The sequence below is a fragment of the Microtus pennsylvanicus genome, chromosome 12 (genome assembly GCF_037038515.1).
Source record: "Microtus pennsylvanicus isolate mMicPen1 chromosome 12, mMicPen1.hap1, whole genome shotgun sequence".
Classification (NCBI taxonomy): domain Eukaryota; kingdom Metazoa; phylum Chordata; class Mammalia; order Rodentia; family Cricetidae; genus Microtus; species Microtus pennsylvanicus.
Window position 1 is genome coordinate 91,292,720 of NC_134590.1, and position 21,056 is coordinate 91,313,775.

The 21,056-nt window shown below is 48.0% G+C and overlaps 1 pseudogene; it reads left to right on the forward strand.

The window, feature by feature from the left end:
* Window positions 1-19,537: 19,537 nt before the first annotated feature.
* LOC142832417 (rRNA 2'-O-methyltransferase fibrillarin pseudogene) lies at window positions 19,538-21,056 on the forward strand (annotated as a pseudogene).

Below are 21,056 nucleotides of genomic sequence, written 5' to 3' on the forward strand. Positions count from 1 at the left end.
TGGAGTATAGGGGTCCTGGAGGAGTTGGGGGGGGTGACATGAATATGATAAAAATGAACCATATACTGGAATCCTCAAACACTAAAAACCATGTGGGGTTTGTCGGGAGCCCACCGGACAGTTGGGAGCAGGCCCTCTAAGAAGAGAATGAAATGTGCTCCCTTCTTTCTTCCTCTCCCACTTCCCCACCACGAAGCAATTGCTCCCTCTTAAGGTATTCCCACCATGCCATGAACCAGGAAACCTTTTCCTCTTTATACTTTGTCTCTGCCGTTTGTTGTCGAAACAGAAAACTGACCTGGCTGTGATTGTACACACCTTTAAATTTCTGATTGTCTCAACTATTATGTCAGAGGTGCCAACATTAGTGTGTGTGTGTCTGTGTGTGTCTGTGTGCATGTGGTATGTGCTTGCAGTAGTAGACATGTGCCCATGTGCACTTATGGAGATGCAGAAGCCAGCAGCCAACCTTGGAGTCATTCTTCAGGCACCATCCACCCTTGCGGGCTGAGTAGGTGTCTGTTCATATATCCTCAGTAACTCAACAACCAGGATGCTGGGAGTGGACACCAGCTGGGAACCATCCCTTTAATCAAATGCTCCTTTCCCTTTACTATTGAAGTTCCAGACAGCTTAGGAAGCCCTGAGCTATAAAGAGTGGAAGAAAAAACTGACTGGTTCACAGATATAGGTGTCCAGGTGCAGGTGTCTAAACACAGGTGTCCAGATGCAGGTGTTTAAGCACAGGTGTCCAGGTGCAGGTGTCTAAGCACAGGTGTCCAAGTGCAGGTATCTAAGCACGGGTGTCCAGGTGCAGGTGTTCAAGCACAGGTGTCCAGGTGCGGGTGTCCAAGCACAGGTGTCCAAGTGCAGGTGTCTCATCAGATGTCCAGGTGTATGTATTCAGGCATGTGTGTCCAGGTTCAGGTGTGCAGGCATGTGAATTCAGGTGCAGGAGTCCAGGCACAGGCATCCAGATACATGTGTCCAGATACACTGTCCACACATGTTCCAGCTGTCAATCATCTCCACTCTGGCACCTGTCACCTATTGCCAGCTGAGCAATCTCCATCAATACTGAGCAGAATCTTGCTGGGTAGATGCTTTTTTGTTGTTGTCATTGAGCTGGGAAGTTCTTTGAGGCTGCCCAGAGACGCCCCTGAGTCACTTCCTGTGGGGAAGCTCCACAGATGCCTTACGGGGAGCAAGAGTCAAGACACTTCCATCTTCGAGTTCCTTCTGAGAGGATTTTAATGTTTCCACGGCTCTTTCCAAAAAACAAAATGTGAATTATTTGCCCTGTTACAGACTAAATTGTGCATGGCACCCCCAAAAACACATGATGAAGGCCTGACAAGCACTCCCACACCTGTTTTTGCTCTGATTTGCTGTCTGTTGCTGTATCAAATGCTGTCCATGAGTAGCATGGGGAGGAAAGGGCTGATTTGGCTTACACTCCCAGGTCACAGTTCATCGCTGAGGTATGAACCATGGAGGAAGGTTGCTGCCCCACTCCTGCTCATGGCCAGTGAGCTTCATTACACATCCCAGGCCCAGCTGCCTAGGGGTGGTGCTGCCCACAGCGGGCATGTCCTCCTCCATCTACCATCAAGCTGCTAAATGTGGGACGACTTCCCAGTGTGCCTCTGTGAAGACTCCGCTAGATGGAGGTCGGTGGACAGCAGTAACCCAGTATGAGTGGAGACTGGAGGGCGGCTCAGTGGGACGTGGCCCAGGTCAGTCAGAAGCCAGACTGGAGAAGGAGTCTACCGTCTGCTGCTGTAGCAAAATACCTGAGCCTGAATACTTTACAAAGAGAAGAGGGTTGGTTGATCTCACAGCTCAGGAAGTTCGGAGCCTCTGCCAACACCGTGACTTGATGTCAGACACCATGGTGAGGTCCCTAAGGTTTTTAAAGACCTTGACTTTGCTAAACCTAAGATGAGTGGTTTCAACTGCAGAAAAAATTCAGTACAAGCAGGGTTGGGGTTTTAGTCAACAGAAGGGCAATCAAAGACAGACTAGGGTGAGACACAGCAGATACAGCCCTTGTCCGGCCCCTCCTGCTCCCTCCCTCCCCTCCCTTCCATTTCCTTTTCATTGAGATTTCTCCTTGAGACAGATTCTCACTCTGTAACCCAGATTGGCCTGAAAATTAAAGAAATTCTCCTGCCTCAGCTTCCCGAGTGCTGGAAGGACCAACGTGAGCCACTCTGCCCAGCCTGCTTGGTTGGCACAATCCATTTGTACGAAATCTTTAAGTTGAGATATCCATCTCACAGATAAGTGGCAAAAATCCAGACCAGCTACGGTGGTGCCTAGCCTCCACCTAAGCCTGCAGGAGGCTGACACAAGAGGACTGAGAATTTGTGACCAGCCTGGGCTACCTGGTGAGGCCATGTCTGAAACATCAGCTAATGGATAAAATGTAGGTTCCTGTGGAGTCAGAGGTTCTCTCGGCACTGGGCTGATCTCACTCTCTGGTGGGCGGGTTGTGCATCACAGGGTATGGAGAAACCTCTCTGGTCTCCACCCACTCCCCAGCCAACCACAAACACCCCAGATGTCACCAAGAGTCTCCTGGAGGAACCACCGAGGGACATGATCACATCTGGAAGTTTCCTTTTCCGTGACCAGCCTCTGGTGGCTTCCGCAAACACTTAGCTTCCTTCCTTGGTCTCCCATGAGCAGCAAAGGGAACACATCGTCACCCACTCGGCAGTGTGATTTATTACCCGGCATGCCAGGCTTTTAAATGTGTGTGGGTGCTTTATATTATATTATATTATATTTATTATACTATACCCCCATAGACATCAGTTTCCCATTGCAAATGCTGCGTGTGTAGTTTGTGTGCACATGTGTGCACGAGTGTGACAGAGAAAGAGACCTCCTGTGCCAGAATCACTCCAGAATCTTCCATTGTGACTAACTTATTTCAGTCAGCAGAATTGTCTCCCCCTCTGTCTCCTCCCTCCATCTTTTCCTCCATCTCTTCCCCTTCCATCCCTTCTCCATCTCCTCCTCCATCCTCTCCTCCATCTCCTCTTCCTCTATCTCCTCCTCCTCCATCCCCTCTTCCTCCATCTCCACCTCTATCTTCTGCTCCATCTCCTTCTCCATCCTCTCCTCTTCCATCTCCTCCTCCATCTCTTCCTCCTCCTCCATCTCCTCCTCCTCCATCTCTTCCTCCTCTTCTATCTCCTCCTCCTCCTCCATCTCCTCTTCTTCCTCCATCTCCTCCTCCTCCATCTCCTCCTCCTCCATCTCCTCCTCCTCCATCTCCTCCTCCTCCATCTCCTCCTCCTCCTCCATCTCCTCTTCTTCCTCCATCTCCTCCTCCTCCATCTCCTCCTCCTCCTCCATCTCTTCCTCCATTTTCACCTCCTCCACCTTCTCCATCTCCTCCCCCATCCCCTCCTCCTCCATCTCTTCCTCCATTTCCTCCTCCTCCACCTTCTCCATCTCCTCCTCTTCCATCTCCTCCTCCTCCTCCTCCTCCATCTCTTCCTCCATTTCCACCACCTCCTCCTCCATCTCCTCCTCCTCCATCTTTTCCTCTTCCTCCATCTCCTCCTCCTCCTCCTCCATCTCTTCCGCCATTTCCACCTCCTCCACCTTCTCCATCTCCTCCTCCATCTCCTCTTCCATCTTCTCTGTCTCCTCTACTACATTCAGCTTTACATGGTTCTGGCTATTCAAACTCAGCCCCTCCAGTCTACCCACTGAGCTTCTCATCAGCCCATATTACCTTTTATTACGCAGTCTAGCAGTGTTTGTCTTGGGACTACGGTCAACTGCTCAAGATCAACCAGCCCGGGTGAGGGAGGAGCTCACCAGCCCCATCTCCACCCTGGTGAAGGCTGCTGATCCGACCACCAGATTCCCTTGGGGATTTCCATAGTCACACACCTGTGAGCAGCACTGACTGAACCCAGCACGCTACCAAAAGAAGGAAAGGACGCGAAGTTGAGCGGGGGCTTCGTTGGGGATTCCAGGGGAGAAACAGAGATAAAATGTGATAAAATGCATCATACATGTATATAACTTCCTGTGTATTTTAAATCCTCTGACAATTACTTAGTATATGCATGCGATGTAAATAGTAGTGGTAGAATATTGGGGGCATGACAAAAAGCATATTTAATGTGGATAAGAAGAATTTTTAATAATTCTGGTTGGAGTTTACTGAATGATCATAGAGGCATGTAGAGCTGATTGTAACCTGTAAGTTTGCCTTTAAAAATTAGTAATAATATTTCCCTCAGTTACAAATTCTTAACAAACTTTATTTTTAGTGGGAAAATAAATATCACATCACCAAAAAAAATGCATCATACATTGTGTGAAATTTTCAAGTAAAAGTATTATAGATGAATAAATACAGTGGAAGTTATAATAATGAAAAAAATGTTTTTATGTTTTACTTTAACATGTTAAAACCACTTTTTTTTGAGACAGGTTTCTCTGCGTAGCACAGGCTGTCCTGGAGCTCACTCTATAGACCTCCAGCTCACAGAGGTTGGTCTGCCTCTGTCTCGCAAGTGCTGGGTTTAAAGGCGTGTACCCCCACAGCCATAATTTTTTTTTATTCAAAGTGTTTGTAAAACAGCTGGTAGTCGTAACACACGCCTTTTAATCACTCGGGAGGAAGAGACGGGAATCGCAGAGAGTTTGAGGTGAACCTGGTCTATTGAGAGAGTTCCAGGACAGCCAGGGAACTGTGAGGCCCAGACTCAAAAAATAAAATAAAATGGCAAAACAAATTTCCGTGTTTTTAAAGTTATTATATTTTATCTTTGGACTGGGAAAACAGATTTTACGCTGGGGTTTTGTGCACATGCGCACACGCATGATCATGGAGGTCAAGTATATCAGTGCTGCCTCATGTGGGGCCTTGAGTAGCCCAGGCTAGCCTGAAATCTCTCTGCAGACAAAGATGATCTTGAACCCCTCACCGTCCTGCCCTGAATTCGGGACGCAGTGTGAGCTGAAGATGGAACTGAGAACTCTGCGCATGCGTGGCCAGCTTTGCCCATCCCTGTACCTTTCTAGATCTTTTTCTCTCTTTGCTGTTTTGTTTGAATTCCTGCTCGGTCCCTTTTTCTACATAGTTCAGAAATGGTGCAGTCTTCTCCTATTTTTTAATTCCTTTATTAATTGTAATTTATGTGTTTAATCTCCCAGAATCGCCGCCATTCGGTGTGAGCCCCAGATCTCCTCACTAGGCTGCGAGCGCCCTCTCTCGCTCCCTGCAGGCCGTCCTGTACACGGCTGTCACAGGCTCCCTCCACTTCCCCTGTGTGGACTCAGCCAAGCACCTCGCTCTCCACACCCTCCTGGTACCTCCTCCTCCGAGGGATGCGAGGCTTTGAATTCTGACACCAGAGATGGGTTCGCTTGGGCCTTTTGCTCTCTCGCTTCCTTTCCTTCCTTCCCCTTCCTTCTTTCCTTTCTTCCTTTCTTCCTTTCTTCCTTTCTTCCTTTCTTCCTTCCTTCCTTCCTTCCTTCCCACCTCCTTCTTTTTTTGATTTTGTTGTTGCTGCTGTTGTTTTAATTAAAAAAACATTAAACTCATTTATGGGTGCTGTATTTACATTAGTCCCTCCTCCCTCCCACTCTTCCCTCATCCCCACGCCCTCTCAGGTTCATGACCTCAGACACACATATACATATATTCACACATACATATATTTATACACACATACATATTTACACACATAGGCACATATACATATATTCACATATATACACACATGTATTCACACATGCACACATCCATAGTCTCACATTTACATATATTCACACATACATATATTCTCACACATCTATACTCACCCGTACATATATTTACACATACATATATTTATACACGCATGTACATATATTCACACATATACACTCGTGTACGTATATTCATACGTATATTTGCACACATATACACCCATACATATATTCACACATGTATACTCACACATACATACATTCACACACATATTCACACATATATTTACACACATGTATATCACACATTATACATATATTCACATGCATATACACCATATATTCACATACACACCAGCTGAGCCCATCTGGTGTTGCTCATGTGTTTAGGACGGAATACTCGGGACTGGATAACCAATCCTGGGGCTCATCCCTGGAGAAAACCAGTTTGCCTTCCCTCAGCAGCCATGAATTGCCTGTAGCTCTGCATTGAAGTGGAGACCCACGTAATGCTTCCCGTCCACACCAGCATGTCAACCAGTGTTGCTGCTGTTCTGGTACTGGGTGGAGGTGTCATGGATGCAGCTTCCCTGCCCATCTAAGACACTCTTAGCAGGAGGCCTTCCTGCCCCTTCTGCAATGTTCCCTGAGCCAAGCTCGGGTGTCGGGGTTGCACTGTAGACCTATCAGCTGGGCCAGCGCGTGCATGCTCACTTCATTCGCTGTGGTTTTCTGTGATGGTCTCTGCTGGAGGACGGCTGAGAGCGACATATATCTGTAGCTCTCATACATAAGGATAGATATTTAGAACACACAGGAACTGCCCTGCAGGACAGGGGTGGGACAGGGCTCCACTCACTCTGGAACCGAGGCCGCCAACTGTCAGGTGGGACCTCGCAGAACTGAAAGTTTCTTCACGGCACAGAGGGAGCCACCGAGTGGGACAGGCCCTGCCAGCTGTCCGTCTTGTAAAAGATTGGTGCCCCGATACACAAAGAACTCAGAAAACAGAGTCAAGAGAACAAATGACCAAATTTGCAAATGGACTATGGACCCGAACAGAGAGTTCGCAAAAGAAGAAATAAAAGTGGGTAAGAAACAGCTCAAAAACTGTTTATTGTCCCTAATCTTAGGAGACGAGCCTGAGAACAACTGTGGGATTCCATCTTACCTGGTCAGAATGCGAATGACAGAACAATGGACAGACAGCAAATGCTGGAGAGGCTGCGGGGAGAGGGATCCTCATCTGTTGTTGGTGAATGGCCAGCTGGAGCAGCTCCTCTGGAAATCAGTGTGGGAAGTTCTCCGAAAGCTAAAAATGAATCTACCATAAGACCCAGCTATACAACGCCTTGGTATTTGTCCACAAACACTTGCTCAGCCATGTGAATTCTGCTCTATTCACCATAGCTAAGAAATAAAAGCAGCGAGGGCTGTAGAGATGGCTCAGTGGTTAAGAGCACTGACTGCTCTTCCAGAGGACCTGAGTTCAATTCCCAGTACCCAGATGGTGGCTCACAGCCATCTGTAATAAGATCTGATGCCCTCTTCTGGCCTCCAGGCATATGTGCAGACAGAACACTGTGTACAAAAATAAATAAATCTTTAAAAAAAAAAAGGCTTTACAAAAGAAAGAAAGAAAGAAAGAAAGAAAGAAAGGAAGGAAGGAAGGAAGGAAGGAAAGAAAGGAAGGAAGGAAGAAAGAGAGAAAGAAAAGCAGCCTAAATGTCCCTCCACGGATGAAAGGATAAGGAAATTGTGGTGCATGTTCACTATGGAATAACTGTTCAGCAATGAAGTACAATGAAATCATGAACTTCGCAGGTAGACGGGTGGAAATAGAAAACAGCATATTAACTGAAGCAGCCTAGGCCTAGAAACAAAAAAGGTACTTTGTATGTGTAGGGAGGAGTCCTAGCTCTAAATTTTCAGACTGAGGATAAAACCTGAGTCTACACAGGACCCAGGAAAGTGTAACAAGTCTTTCTCTGTCTCCCCAGTCAGCTCCCACATAATGATATGGAGACGTACTATTAATTATGAAAGCTCAGCTTATAGCTTAGGCTTGTTCCTAACTAGCTCTTATAACTTAAACTACCCATTTCTATTCATCTGTGCTCTATCATGAGACTTTTTACTTTTCTTTCATTCCGTGGGCCCAACTTCCTCCATGCCTCGTGGGTATCTCCTCTGAGCCTTGATTCTCTCCTCCTACTTCCTCTCTCTGCCCAGATGCTCCATGTATACCTCCTGCCTGGCTCTTTATTAAACCAGTCATAGCCATATATTTTCACACAGTGTACAAATATTCCACAACACAGAGGGACCATGGCGGAAGTGGGGGAGAGAGAAGGAGCTGCAGAAGTGTAACTGGGGAGTGGGGAGGAAGTGCAATACAGAGGGGGAGAGGAGAAGGGACAAATAACTCCAATAATAATAACTCTAACAATGCTTGACAAGGCCATAAAGAAGCATTTTCTTTTTTTTAATTTTTTTAAATATTTATTTATTATGTATACAATATTCTGTTTGTGTGTCTGCCTGCAGGCCAGAAGAGGGCATCAGATCTCATTTCAGATGGTTGTGAGCCACCATGTGGTTGCTGGGAATAAGAAGCATTTTCTTTATGTTTACCTAAAATACATAAATACTATATAAATGGGTGTGAGTGTTGTTTAAATGAAGGCATGAGACTGGGAGTCCTCATGCCCACCCCACAACAGTCATAGACAATTTAATAAAATCTCCAGTCCCAGACATGAGAAACATCTCTTCAAGTTGTTCTTCAGGGAAGCCCAAGAGTCTCTCCAAACATTACATGTCAGGGCCAATGCATTAATCCCACAGGCACGGGAAAAAAGACCACTGATCACAAATTAGAGCCAAATCAAAGAAAGCTCAATTCTGTGTACACCAGAGCTGAATCAGTGGCTGTGTCCCCTTAGGTGGGGTTCCAGAGAGTAGCCCTGAACTCGTTTCTCAAGCTCCCTCCATAGGGCAAGACTGCAGGGTAGGGGATTTTGCAAGCAAGCCTGGTCACAGGAACGAGATCAGCAGCTGAGGATGGCCACCCCAAACGTTCCTTCGAGGACACTGGATAGATACAGGGACAGGCACAGCTCTGTTCTGAGAAACAGAAGCTTAAGTTTCACGGTGAGCAGAAATCTAACTGAGCTAGAATCTCAAAGCAGCTCTGCTGGCTGCTCAGACACTCTTGGTTTCACCACAGAACTTGAAGGGAAGGTCTTACTGCTGAAGATACCATGAGTTCAGACACAGGGTCAGACCCGGAAGCCTCCTCTCTGAGGACAGGCTCTCATAGTAGCTCAGGGTGCGAAGCAAAGCCAGAGGCTGGCTAGTTTCTTGTCGACTTAACACAAACTGGAGTCACCTGAGAGGAGGGCGCCTCAACTGAGACAATGCCTCACTAAGACTGGGCTGTAGGCAACCCTGAGTGCATTTTCTTAATTAGCAACTGATGGGGAGGGCCCAGCTCACTGTGGTGGTGCCGTCCCTGGGCTGGTGGTCCTGAGTTCTATAAGAAAGCAGGCTGAACAAGCCATGAGGGACAAGCCAAAAGCAGCACCCTCCACGGCCTCTGCACCAGCTCCTGCCTCTGGGTTTTGGCCTGCTTGTGTCCCGGCTTCCTTCACTGATGAACTACAACGTGGAGATGTAAGTTAAACAAACTCCTCCTCCTCACGTTGCTTTGGCCATGGCATTTTATCGCAAGGATAGTAACCCGGAGTAGGACACCTACCGGGCTGTGAACAACAGCAAAGGGCAGGATAGCAAGATAAATCCGAGGATGCAATAATGGAACTTACTTGTTGGAGGCGACCAGCGGCTAACTGCACTTAAGCCCCACTCGGCAGGAGAGAATGCGCGCCAGGCACGCTAGACTAAGTACCAGCTACTGGAGAGGTTGAAGGCCCTAGAGGAGAGTCTATTATGGCCGTTTTCTCAAACAATATCCTGTAACTGCCTGGGGATTTTTTTAGGGTTAATTTTTATTATTTTTAACTCCGTGTATGTCTGGGATTGTGGACATGACTGCAATTGTCTGCAGAGCCAGAAGAAGGTGCCAGATCCCCAGAGCTTGAGCTCCCCCTCTACTGGACTCTCCCTCCTCTCCTCCCTCCACTTCGCCACACTCCTGTTCCCTTCTGTCACAAGCAAGGAGGAACTCAGCGTAGTTGGTGTAACAAGTTCTATTTCATTACTCCAAGCTCCTGACTACGGTCCTAAGCCTGACTCCCCAAGGTCACTCATTTGTGCCACATCTCTTAGCTGAAGGTTGGGTCCAGTCTCTCATGTTAGTCTCCTGTGAAGGGTCAGGATTCCGTGGGAGACTCTCCAGCCACAGGGTAATTCACGGTGCCATCCCTCCAGCCGTCCTGAAGATGTGCCGAACACCGCACTGTCCAGCAGGCACTGTGGAGTTCCGGTCCTGTGTCTGGTTCTCTGGAGTGAGTGATATCACTGGGTTCTGGTTATCAGGTATGGCCTGGGGACACTTTGACATGTCTAAAGGGCATTTTGTATTATGCCCGTCACACTCCATCCCCTGGTCCTGGGGGCATACACAGTGCTGATGAGGACCACAAATGAGAATTTTTTAACTTAACATTTTCACTGATTCTTTGGAAATTTTACATAATGCACTTTGATTCCATCCACTTCTCAGTCCTTCCAGGTCCACCTGCTCACTATTATGAGCCCCACCCCCCGCCAAACAAAAGAAGAAGAAGAAATACCAAGTCCAATTTATGTTGCGTGGGCAAACTCCCAGTGGCCAGACTCTTAGAGAAAACTGAGACTTTCCCTACCCACACCCCTCCCAGAAGCCATCAGTTGTAGAGAGCTACACTTCAGCATCCTTATTCAATTTTAAAGAGGTCTGTTCAATGGCTTCCAGTCCAGACTGTTTGCTTGGGGTGGGGGTAGGGTTTGTCACAGAACTCTTCTATGTCCCTGTTTCTCAACTGCGAGTCCCACACTGCTGCTGAAGCTTCCTCGCCCTTTATAGTCAGCGGCTGCACCATCATGGTCTTCCACATGGATCCTGGCTACAGCGTGGATCACAGCATCACCGTCTGTAGCTTCGCCGTCTGTAGCTTCGCCGTTCTTCCTCGTGCATCCAAATCTGTGCTGACAGCTTTCCTTCCAATTTCCTGAGTCCACTTTTTAAAAGTACCTTCCCATAGACCTGCTATTCTCTCACTTTTCCCGGGACAGTGTGGGATCTGCAGACTCCTCTGCCTCCTCATCACCCCTGGGAGCCTCCGTGAGTCTGCTGGGCTCCCCAGAACTGCCCAATGGTGGTGCGTGCCAGCTTTGATCATAGTCATGCTTCAGGTTTTCATTCTCCATAGTGATGACATATTCCTGGAACTGGTTCTGCAGTGCTGCACCAACAACTTGTAGAGGGAGTAAACATTGGGGCGTATGACTCAGGGTGCATGAATCGGAGCGCAGGATCTGGGCTTGGATGGCAGGCCAGCACGAGGTGGGTCTTCCAGGTGGCTGCCCACATGCACAAGTCAGAATCCTTAGCATTATGGTTTCACTGCAAGCTGCAAATCCTGGCCACAAAAGGAAAGGGAGAAAGCATACCGTGAACATTCAGTCACTGATAGACAAATGGAAGAAGATAAAGCTCAAGCAACAGGGCTGGAGAGATGGCTCAGAGGTTAAGAGCATTGCCTGCTCTGCAAAAGGTCCTGAGTTCAATTCCCAGCAACAACATGGTGGCTCACAACCATCTGTAATGAGGTCTGGTGCCCTCTTCTGGCCTTCAGGCATAGAACACAGACAGAATATTGTATACATAATAAATAAATAACAAAAGAAGTCCTGGCGAATCTGAGAGACCCGTGGAGGCTCCCAGGGGTGATGGGGAGACAGAGGAGTCTGCAGAACAAGATGGAACCAGTGTCTGGTGGTGCAGCAAAGGAGACTGGTAGTTATCCTTCTGGCATATGGATACTGTCCTGGCTAGTTTTATGTCAACTTGACACAAACTAGAATCATCAGAGAGGAAGGAGCCTCAACTGAGAAAATGCCTCCTTAAGACAGGGCCTGGGACAGCCTATAGGTATTTTCTTAATTAGTGATCAATGCAGGAGGGCCCAGCCCGTGGTAGAAGGCCCATTGTATGCCCATAGTCCCAGACCACCTCTGGACTTTAAAACCTTCCAGTGCTTTCCTTGATCTGACTTGATAATTATTGGGCAGCCGGATCTGGATCTCAAACACCAGAGTGTGTGCATTGTTACCAACTGGTCTGGTCTATGCCTTCCTTCAGCAAATCCAATCCTTGCCCTTCCATTTACAAGGGTGCAGGCATGTAGGCCCCTGTGCGCATTCTAGGGTCCAGTGAAATCTATTTGTAGTTCATAATTAAATTGTTTAAGAGGCCGTGTTGCAGCTAGTACTTGAAGTGCTGGACAAAGGTGGCAGTCTCTATGGCCTGTTTGCCGGCCTGCCAGGATACCTTGAGGCCCCTTTTATTAATCAATTGGAGCAAAGGACGTGCCCTTGTATGTCCTCGCGTTTTACATAGTCCGAGGATTTCTTCCAACACTCTTGGGCTTTTTAATTTTCCAGTCTGGGTTCCTGATTTGTTCTTTGTAGCTACTCTTTCTCATTGAACTACCTTTAGATCCTCCACTCCCCAATAATGACAAAGAAACTTATTATTCATTATAACAGCTTGGTCTTTAGCTTAAGCTTATTCCCAACTAGCTCTTAAAACTTAGATGAACCTGGTTCCACTCATCTGTGTTCTGCCACTTGACTTCTGACCTCTCCTCCATTCAGGGCCTCCGAATTCCTCCGTGTCTCACTGGCATCTCCTGCCGCACTAGATTCCAACCTCTGGCTCCTCTCTCTCTCCCTGGAAGTCCCATCTGTTCTCTCCTGCCTAGCTATTGACCATTCGGCTCTTTATTAGACCAATCGGATGCTTTAGGCAGGCACATTAAAATGGCAACCCATCTTCACACAGGGTGATAGAGTATCCTACAACAGCTCTGAGTTTGTTCCCTAGTAAATTTTAGTATTTTAGTCTTGGTTAAACACAGTGCCAATTTGCCCGTTATTTCATATTTTTAGATGTCTCGTCTGTCTTGCCTATGTGAGTCTCTACCTGGGCTGTATAAATTTTGATTTTTTTCTTCAGTTTTATCATTTCCATCCATGCTTCTCTTGACCATTTATCTTCCAGTTAGTGGTTTTCCATCTTGATTACCATATGGCTATACCATAGCACACAGACCATGTTCTGGAGAATATATAGATTTCCCCTTTGCCTTCCTTGTCTTATAGCCAGTGTTGCTATTACTTCAGCGTGTTGCCCTGGCTTTGTGGTTCCTTCCTCAGTAAGTGTCTGTTCCATCCCTTAGTCTATAGGCCATTGCTTTCCATTTAGTTTTGGTCCCAACAGGGGTTGATGAGCCATCAGTGAACCATGTGTTAGCCAACTGCCGTGACCATTGATCCCTGCAGTCCAACAGGTGCCTCTTTGGGAGAAGGGGTGAGTGGTTTAGGGATGGGTGTTATGGGCAACTGAGTTATTTCCTCAGTTCATGAAGGCACAGGCACCTTTTTTGCTGCCACATCGTGGTTATGAAGAAAGTCAGATAGGTACCATTTCCACTGTAATACCTTTCCTTCCATAGTTAAGCCTGTGAAAGACTCTGTCTGTGAGTGGATCCAATCCACCATTGTAAAGGGTACATTTATGACCACAGGTGGTTGGTGTGAGTCATGGCTGAGTGTAGGGTTCTGCATGCTTCAAAAATGTCCAGATTTGTTTCTCAAAGAGAGAGTATCTGTTCTCCACATACGGGAAGTGTTTGCAATAGAAGTCAATGGGAAAATGTTGGTGGAGTCACTTTTGCTTTATAAAGAGTCCCCAGTTGCCATATTCACCAAAAAATATGATATCCATAATTAGGGTATCATCTTGTTCAATATTGGTCAAATTGCATTCACAGAGATGAGCTAGCAGGCTGTCTCAAGAGCTTCTCTTTGCTCCTGTCTCCAGTGGAAATCAGCTGCCTTTTTAGTAACCCTATAGAGGGATTTCATAATAATCTGTGCATATGATATGTGGTTCCTCAAGTATATAAGCATACATTAGATGTTGCATTTGGGTTTCGTACCGGGTGAAGGACATTTAAAATCCTTGCAATAAGTCATATAGGATCATGGCTCCTTCAGATGTCCATAACATGCCTAGAAACTCTGTTGAGGTATCCGGTCCTTCCACATTGTCTCTATTAATGGTTCAGCCATCATGTACCAGGGTATCAATTACTGTCTCCATATAGTTTTAAACAGTGTCCTTATTGTATCCTGCAATCAACATATCATCTGCATACCTTAAGTAGGCAATTTGGCTTGGGTAGCTTTTCCAGTGACCATCTTATTGTCACATGGGTAATGGACTAGGCTAGTCTTACAGCTTTGAGGCACTTTTTAAAATCTGTATTGTTTATTACTTCAGAAAAAATAGTAATATCTCCAGAGCCCGTATGAAATGGTATGCTAAAGAACACGTGTGGTGAGTCTGTGGTGCCAAAGAACACTGGGTTGTAATTCCTAGACTTTAAGACTATACCGTCTGCGACATGTAAACTTCCTGGCATTTGTGAAGAATGCTGGTTGGTGTTCCCATAGTCTACAGCGAATTTCCATTGGCTCTTTGGCTTCTTTACTCGTCAGATGGGACTACTGAAGTTGAAGGAGTTGTCTCTGGCTGTGGATATCTTACTGGAAGCCCAGACCTTGAGGACCCAGGCTGGATTGCACACGGCCTCTACCCACCCAACGGGAATCTCCTTTTGATTTCCTTGGCAGTGGAGGATACCAACTCATAACGGAAGCCAAATAGCTTCTAGTCTGGCCAATGATTTTGAATGTCCTTCTCCCCAGTGGTGAGAAGCCCCTTGGCTCTGTAAACTATACTGTGGACATGCTGGACAGTATAAGCGTAGTGACTGTCTGTGTATATGGGAGAGGATTTTGCTTTCCCCACCTGAGAGCCTGGGTCAGATCAATCAGTGCTGCTCTCTGGGCTGAGGTACCTGGCATGGGTCCTTATTGTTTCAGTTATTGGAACTGTGGCAGCTCCAAGGGACCTGGTTTCATCTTTCATCTCCAGAGCATCATGGATGAACACCTGTGCCCATGACACAAGAGGGTAGCTGGATTGGTGGTGATGAGCTCCTTAAGACTCAAGGGTGTGCCAGGAGTAGGGACTGGTACTGGGGTCACAAAGGCAGTAGGGCCTCAGCTGTGTCGTGGTGTTCTGTGAACGCAAGTTAACTTGTTTTCTCTCATTAAACTAGCTATTAGGAGGCAGGCATTATGTTGGCCTGCCCCTGTCACCTGGCAGCATGCACTCAGGCAGTACCCTGGCCAGTCCAGGGTCCTATGGCTGAAACATCACTACATAGTCTGAGCGTGTGTGTCATGCCCCCTTTAAGGAACAAGTGCTGTCCCTTCCCACTCCCTTTCCTGCTACACCTCTGAAGAGGTAGGCATGTCTCTCTCTCTCTCTCTCTCTCTCTCTCTCTCTCTCTCTCTCTCTGTGTGTGTGTGTGTGTGCATGTGTGTGTGTCCCTTCTCTCCATGAGGCTACTCTATGTCCCCTTTCTCTTCCCTCCCCCCACTTCCATCCCTTCCCCCAGTAAAACTCCCACCCACTGCCTGTCCCCTACCCACTGCGGGACTCCGTGGACTCACCAAGGTCCCTCCTGCGATGTATCCTAACACTAGCGGTAGCTACCATTTCCCTTAGATGGATGGGCCAGCCTGTGGCTACAGGGTCCAGACATTTGGACAGGTATGTTAAAGGAGAATTCCAGGGTCCCAAAGTTTGGGTTGAAACTCCTTTTGTCGTTTGTTTTATAGACAAGGAGATGGAAAGGCTTAAAGACATCTGGAAATTCTATGGCTGGAGCAGAAACTACAGCTGTTTTTGAAACCGTAAATGCCTTTTGTTCCGTCTCAGTCCAGATTAGGGGCTCAGTGCCTCCTTTTGTGCTGGTGTATAGAGGCCTCACCATTTCCAGAAAGTCTGGTATCCAGAGGCAGCAACCCAACTGCACCTCAGAACTCCTGCACCCGTCTCTTAGTCCTGAAGGATGGCAGCAGTCCTGCTCTGAGACAGGCTCCTTTTGCCTCCCCTCAGCTGGTAGCCAACATAGGCAGCTTCTGTAACATTGGGCTTTCTTAGCAAACATTTTGTAGTCCAAGTTCTGTAACCTCTGACAGATGGGCAGAAACTCTACATTTAATGTCTTTAACTCCGGGGACAACCTGGTGTGGAAATGTCACCCAGCGTTGATGGAGGAGGGTCATCTGTCTATGTGTTACTTTCATTGGTTAATAAAGAAACTGCCTTGGCCCTTTGATAGGACAGAAAATTAGGTAGGTGGAGTAAACAGAACAGGATGCTGGGAAGAAGGGAAGTGAGGCAGACGATATAGCTCTCCTCTCCAAGATGGATGCAGGTTAAGATCCTTCCCAGTAAGCCACCACCTCGTGTGCTACACTCATTAATAGAAATGGGTTAATCAAGATGTGAGAGCTAGCCAGTAAGAGGCTAGAGCTAATGGGCCAAGCAGTGTTTAAAAGAATACACAGCGTAACTTCCCTCTGGGTTTGTCTGTTTAAAACCAACGATGGTTGATGCCAGGGGAAGACCGAAGGATGTATCTGTCAGGTCCAAGACTCATTTATTCAGCAAGGGGGAGAGCCTTATACACCCTCCGCCCAGCACCCAGGCTGTGTTCTGATCCGTTGACGCTGGGTGACCCTCTGACAGTGCCTGTTGGGAGGCCTTCAGGCAGACTCCAGGTTGGCTCATCTCTTGACCTCGTAGACCTTATCATCTTACACACCCACCGTTTTTTTATTTATTACTTGGGTGCTCAGTGGAAGGCAGAGTTCTTTGCTAGGGTCTTATTGGCCCCGCCCCAGGAGCACTCAGCAACTGAACTACAGCTGTCTGAGGCAGGCCTGCCAAACAAGCGACTATCAGCCCTCGAAGAGCCTTTATTCCCAGAGAGCTGCCGGGGTGGGGGAGCTAGGTGGTAGTCTTTCAGATAACCAGGCATGCATAGCCTCCTGCAGAGGACTGTGGGAAGGATGCAAGAGAGCCACTAACATTTGAAGAGTCACCTCAGTTGCTGCCCTCTGGTGTCAAATATGCTGCAGGAGACATTAAAAAAAACAAGGATTAACAATACCACCCCGCCAATTAAGGCATATGTAAGCATCCAGGAGGGATCAAATAGTCTTTATATTATGCCAAACTTTTTCAAAACATGAAGAGTCAATGGCCATAATCTCTGCCCTTATCTGATCTAACTGAAAAAATTTCATGTGTTAGCTGTAATGAACAATATAGAAACTTAGTTGGCCATGGGCCCTTAATATATTTAGCCATCTCCCGGCACGCTGAACTAACATTCCTCATCTCAAAAGACGGAAAAGCGTCGGTCACAACTGAGTCTCATCAAGGTATTTAAAGTGCTGATCTCTTCCTCTAATAGTAAATCAATTTGTTTGGGGGGCCATGAAAGCAAAAAGGGGGTGTATATACATCACCCATCCTGGGCTATTCCCTGCTTGATGGAAACCGGCCAATCCACGGTCAGGCGCACATCTCTCTCCAGGACCCATATTGGCGACATGACCATCTGAGGAAAAACACAAGCATACCCTCACCCAGGGGTTAGCGGGGGGGGGGGGGTGTCTGGTGGCTGCCTCTGGAAGGAGATAGGATCTCTCCGTCTCACCATGGGCAGGAGTAGAAAACTGTATCCAACCTTTATGTTTTATGTGTAGTGGATGACTTCTGTGGGAGTTTTATTGGCCATGGCCATATGCCCACATGGTGTCTCTGGACAAGGGATGGCATTCGGGAGCGAGTCTTGGTTCCACCTACTGGAGGGTCAGCCCTTATGTGGAGGCACCAGGCAAATTGAAACAGAAAAAAAAATGCACCTTCCTAATTGGACAGGCTGACAAACATAACAGACTACACAAAAGGAAGGAAGGAAGGAAGGAAGGAAGGAAGGAAGGAAGGAAGGAAGGAAGGAAGGAGGTCACGATGCTTTCCTGCCAACACACGTCAAGAGGCCTTCTCACTGTCCAGCACCGTGAGTGAGGAGAGGAAGATGACCAGAACCTCTTCAGGCACCAGATGTAGCTCCCTCGGGGGAGGGGGTGAGAAAGCCGTGGTGTTAACAGCATAGACACCAGGAGTCGGGTAAAAGGCCAACATCAGACTCAGTTATTCAGCAACGAAGAGAGCCTTATACACCCTCTCCCAGCATGCAGGCTGCATTCCGATCCACTGACATTGCATGTTCGCCCCTCATTGGCTAGGCATGATCAGGACCTCTGACAGCACCTGTTGCTAGGCGCTCAGGCAGCATTGCAAGGTCACCCCTCATTGGCTAGGCCTGATTAGGACCTCTGACAGTGCCTGTTGCTAGGCCCTCATACAGACTCCAGGTTGGCTCATCTCTTGGCCTTGTAGGCCTTATCTTCCTACACCAGACTCGTGAGAATCAGGGGTCCCAGGTTTCTTCCTAGGCAGGAGAGCATATTTCAGGATGACCAGCAGAATGCCAGCATTCTTGTCTCTTCAAGCCAGACAATATGGAATTCATTTTCCCCGTTTGTTTCCAGGGTGACTGTGTATTGTTTAATACAGACAGGGGTAACTGAACAGGTTAGTTGAACAATTGTAGGGGCCTAGTGTTGGGCCAGTCCTGGGGCGGGGGGCAGGGGGTTTCTGCCCAATACCCCCAGGAATCTTTGTCGTCAGTCTGAGAGATAGTCCAACTGCATCTTTTGGTGGGAAGTAGCTAGGAGATATTCTTGACAGACACCAAATTCTTCTGGTTCTCTGTAAGTCTAACTGCATCTCATCAGTAACAAAGTTTTAGTCTAGGAGAAAGGTCTTGTCCCGGTCAGTCCTGTTGTTAAATACCTCCTGAGCTACCCCCAGCAACTGGGACCTACTTATATCTTTAAATTTTTCATATTTTTATAACTGTTTTCTAATATTTTGGACTGTCTGGGTCCAAAGAAAATCTTTTTAGAAGCAATCGTTAATCCTTAAAAAAAAAAAAGACCTATCAAAAACTGTTTAAAGCCGGAAAGCCTGAGACTCGCGAAGACCAGAACGCAGTGATGGAACCAGGCTCCAGCCCTCGTGGGGCGCAGCTTTGGTGGGGACTGAGTGGTAGAGGAGGAGGACAAGGAGGCCTTTGGCGGGGGATGAGGAGGTTTTGGTGAAGGTAGAGATGGAGATAGAGGCTTCAGGGGTCGAGGAGATGGAGAAGGTGGTGGACGAGGTGGAGGCTTCTAGTCCGGGGGCAGCCGGGGTCGAGGTGGCGGCTGGGGAGGCAAGAGAAAACCAGTCAGGGAAGAATGTGATGGTGGAACCACAGGGGCATGAAGGCGAGTGCGGTGGGGGTGGGGGAGCAGCTGAAGCTAGAAGTGGACCAAACGTGGCCGTGCACTCTGAGGCCTCAGTCCCTCTCTGCTCCCCTCACCAGGCGTCTTTATCTGTCGCAGAAAGGAGGAGGCCGTGCTACAAAGCTGGTCCCTGGAGAATCTGTGCTGGGGGAGAAGAGATTCTCTAGTTCAGAGGGAGATGGAAAAACTGAGTACCGAGCTTGGAACCCCTTCCATTCCAAGCTGGCGGCAGCAATCCTGGGCTGCGTAGACCACATCCACATCAGGCGGGGGGGGGGGGGGGGGGGGGGGGGGGGGGGGGGGGGGGATGAGCAAAGTGCTCTACCTTGAGGCAGCCTCAGGCGCCGCTGTCTCTCATGTCTCTGATGTGGTCTGATCTACGCAGTTGAATTCTCCCACCATTCTGGCCGTGACCTCATCAACTTGGCCAAGAAGAGGACCAACACTGTTCCTGTGATTTAAAATGCTCGGCACCCACACAAATCGTGTGCGCTTGCCAGGATTGTGGATGTGATCTTTGCTGACATGGTGCAGCCAGACCAAACCCAGAGTATGGCCCGAAATGCCCACACCCTTCTGCAGAATGGAGGACATTTTGGGATTTCCATTAAGGCCAATTAACTGCACTGACTTCACAGTCTGGTAGCTGCTGTGTTTACATCTGAAGCGAAGAAAATGCAGCAGGTGGCAGGTGAACAGGAAGCCCCAGGAGCAGTTCCTACACTAGAGCCATAGGAACGAATGGGAGCATGCTGTGGTTGTAGGTGTGTACAGACCACCTCCCAAGGCGAAGAACTGTGTACATGAATAAAAAAGCTCGCTTTCATTGATTGCTTGCTTTAATTCGCGATGATTTGGACCAGTCCTCCGAATCTTTGGGATTAACGCCACCAAGGTCCAGCTATTAAAATGCCTTATTTGGCTACAGTGCCCGAGATGTCCAATCAGGACTGACCAGCATACCCTATCACAGAAGCCCCCCTTGTCTGTGATGTCTGCCTGCTCAGATTCATCTACCCAGTCTCTCTCCTTTTTTGTTTAATAAAGAATCTCTTTGGGGCTTAAAATTGGTGTTTGGGGCGGTCTGAGCCTGATCTGGGATCCAGAAGGAAACAAACAGAAAGAGAGGTAGAAAGACGGAGTGGGGGTGGGGGGATCTGAGAGTTTTTGCTCTTGAAGAAACTCACTCAGTGTTTTCTTTCTGAGCTGTGGAGTCTAGGGCCATGAGTGACAAGGTGACATACACACATGCACACACACAAACACACGCACAGGATTTAAAATAAAACAAAACTGTGAGGAGCAATGAAGGAGGACACCCAAGATTGACCTGTGGCTGTGCATGTACATACATAACCACGTACCCCTAACACGTGACCACATGCAAAGATGCGCGTGCGCACATGCACACACAAACACACGAACACGTGCCTGCAAACACAGGCGCACACAAACACCCTAAGACATTTTTCAAGAAAGCCTGCCAGGGAAAGAGGGACGGGATAGTGCGGGGTGTGGTCGGCAGGTGGCGCTGCTGGGAGGCGGTTTTGTAGACGGCCTGGCTGGGATGGAGCTCGCCAGGCTCTCAGCCTGCTTCCTGCCCCGCGCTCGCCTCTGGTCCGCGGGACAGAACAAGGCACTGCAGCCTCAGTACCTTCCTGCAGGGACACGGTGTCACCTTGTTAACAGGAGGGCAACTTTCAGGGCTGGGGAAGGTGGGGAAACCCCCACCCTCCCTTGAGCGGGACAAACGGTTGCTTCATCGCTACCATCACCTCACTCCTGCCTCCCCGTCTTCCTCACCTTGCCGCACCCTGGAGCTGTGA